The sequence below is a fragment of the Typopeltis vanoorti genome, chromosome 8, assembly GCF_054136105.1.
Source record: "Typopeltis vanoorti isolate ZY-2024b chromosome 8, IOZ_Tvanoo_1.0, whole genome shotgun sequence".
NCBI lineage: Eukaryota > Metazoa > Arthropoda > Arachnida > Uropygi > Thelyphonidae > Typopeltis > Typopeltis vanoorti.
In genome coordinates, this window is record NC_143556.1 from 28,595,375 (window position 1) to 28,598,461 (window position 3,087).

General features: G+C 34.7%; 1 non-coding gene across 1 annotated transcript; it reads left to right on the forward strand.

The window, feature by feature from the left end:
• Positions 1-642: 642 nt before the first annotated feature.
• On the forward strand, positions 643-715 carry TRNAM-CAU (transfer RNA methionine (anticodon CAU)). Its single transcript has one exon. It is a non-coding gene; the product is annotated as a tRNA-Met (tRNA).
• Positions 716-3,087: the final 2,372 nt, after the last annotated feature.

Consider the following 3,087-nt stretch of genomic DNA (forward strand, 5'->3'; position numbering starts at 1 on the left):
TGAATCCAAACCGGTCATTGCCAACATATTCTTCAACCTTCTTTGTTAGTCTTTTTTGTATGATTTTGAGTAGTATTTTCGAAGCATGTGATATTAAGCTTATTGTTCGATGATTTTCACACTTGTTTGCATTATTTACTTTAGGAGTGCGTGCACAAGTATTCAGCCATTGTGCGCTTTATTATCTTTTAGAATGTCCATCCATACTGCTATCTTACTAGGGAAAAATAGAACAAGGTGATATCCCCTTGTCTTCCTTGTCCAGTAATAGCCTTCTAGAGAGACCCAATGTGAGAGGCTTGCGTGTAAACACGCAATTTACAGGCAAAAAATTCTACTTGTAATGGGCAATAGATGGCGTTGATGTAGATGATTGGTAGTAGAGGTTCGATGTAGTGGTGGCGACGAAGAGCTGTACAGTGGGTGTTCTCCAGCGATAAGTCTTCGGACTCCTTGGAGGTGTCACGAATAATAATAATAATAATAATAATAATAATAATAATAATAATAATAATAATAATAATAATAATAATAGTGAGCTCTTCGAACCAACTTGCAAAGCAAACTTTTCGCAATAATTTCAAAAACTATGCTTACTGTAATTATAGTGTCAATAAGATGCTAATGAGGTTAGCATTATGTGCCTCAGTAGCGCAGTAGGCGGCGCGTCAGTCTCATAATCTGAAGGTCGTGAGTTCGATCCTCACCTGGGGCACAGGATATATTTTTGTTTTCTTTTTCATCCCTTCAATCATAAATAAAGGTCGCACAAAAATGGTACATGGGTACTAAGTACAAAAAACAGTGAGGTTTTGCAGTGTCATTTCTACCTCCACCCTCAATCTGTATTCTTTCTTCTGAGTTGTTGCATTCTTATATTTGAAAAATTTTCTTCCAGTTTACTTCTTTCTTTTTTTTTATGTAAATATTGGATACTTTTCTTAAAATCGTTACAGTTGCTTTTATGACTTGCAGCCTAATATCAAACATTTAAAATATACTTTCAACAAAAATTGAAAACCTTCTTAATCTTAATGGTTTAGATATTTCGCTGGTTTTTAATGTGTTATTTCCTTTTAAAGAAAGATGGCGAATTTTACCTTTCTATGTACGGAGCCCACAATCACTACTTGAAACTTTCATTGGGATAATTTTTTTTGAAGTGAGTTACAAGCTGAAGAGAAATATTGATCTGTGTGTTACATTCTCTATTAGAAGACAACAATCTGAAACTGATGACATCTATAGGAGGCACATCGTCTGTGTCATAGTACTGATTGTTTGAAGTCATTATAACTGCCTGTATAGATTTCAAATAATTCATAACTTGTTGTATCCTACCTCCATCCCTCCCCCAAATGAATACCATAAAGGTGTTTTGTTTATTTTTGGATATACCATAATCCAGTGTGTGGTTATCACCAGAAGAATAATTACTCTTGTAGTATAGGGAAAATTACCATTTAGATTCATTTCAATTATGGATGAAAACAAAAATACATCGAAGACTGTATACTACGTAGCTAGTTAAAATAAATTTTCCATTATTATCTTAATATATTTAAATTATTACGTGAGATATACAAATGCGGTTACAACAAAATCATGACCATATTCTAACTAAACTATAAAGTCACCCATAGAACAATATTTTATATGGGATGACGTAGGATAATTAGGAAAGTTTAAACTTTTATGTCAGTTGTATTATTGATACCTTTCATAAGGTGCCCATGCAGCCTCGGATAACTTCCATGTTGTTAGGTCTTAGAAATATGACCATTATAGGTGATGTTACAGTTGCAGACTAGAGAAAGTTTGATAAGTCTTTTTTGTATGTGAGCTTTTTTAACTTTGTTGATAGTATTTTGCTAAGGCGTAGGGCAGCTTTTCTGAACAGAAACTGTATTTTTAGTCAGGAAACTTAGCTAAATCGATGGTAGAACACACACGAGTATATAAAATGTAGACTAATTAGAGTTATGGTTATCTACTCTTATCTAACACATCGCTGGATGAATGAACTCACGCTGGGCAGTATTGAGAGATGGAGACTGACTCCTTAGCGATTGATGCACATGTCGCGTAACTAATGTCGTGTTGAGTTGTATAGAAATTTAGCTTTTTTTTTTTTTTATTATCCCCCGTTTTGCATTTCTTTTCATTTTTAATAGGATACTAGAACTCTTGCCATTCTATTTAGATAGAGAAAACTTTAAGCTTTGAGAAGTTTTCTTCAATCTTCCTCTGTCAATACCTCATTCATAAGTGTCTAATCGTACAGTGTTATTAAACAGCGATAAAAATAACTTTCAGAAACGGCATGGCATGCTAAGACTGTAATCCTAACGTGTTAGGATCCTATTGAATAACATACTATAATAACCATAACGTGAGCCAGATCAGTAGAAGAAAAACCGTTATAGGTTGGATTCTAGTCGCTGACCAGAAGGACATCACGAGATAGCAGCAGTGGCTTGTTACCCTCTCTAACCTGTAAGTCCAGAATTCCTCGGACAGGTGAGCTCATCTATCGGTGATGACTAACTCGCCTCTGTAGCCCACTCCGCACCATTGATATTCTTTGGGTAGAAAGATCCGAGCCAAGATTTTCTTGGCGAAAACATAACAGTTATATTTTTATGTGTCATTGAATGAACAGGCTACTCTCTCTCTCTCTCTCTCTCTCTCTCTCTCTAGATCGAAACATTTTTTTCTTCTTCTTTTTATTTGTCGTGATTTAAAACTTTCTTATTCTCTTCAAAGGTATTTGCATGTTCCGCTTCACTGATCTTTTCATCTGATTTTAAACCTAAACGATACAAATAAGTAGGGGTAGGGATTTTCTCGAAAAATCGAGTTTCCTTAAAGCAATTCAGAAAAACGGACCGTTGAGCGGTAGCAGTTTGGGTAATGAAGTCTTCAGTTATCAGCCAAGAACTCAACTCCAGTGAGTCTGTAGACAAGCTGTCTGCTGATTCTAAAAAAAGTTAGAGCAAAAATTGTTCGGCTTACTAAATTTGAATAATAAAGACTTTTGAGAATTTCTTTATTTACATGCTGATTTTTAATTCTCTACTAGCTTTA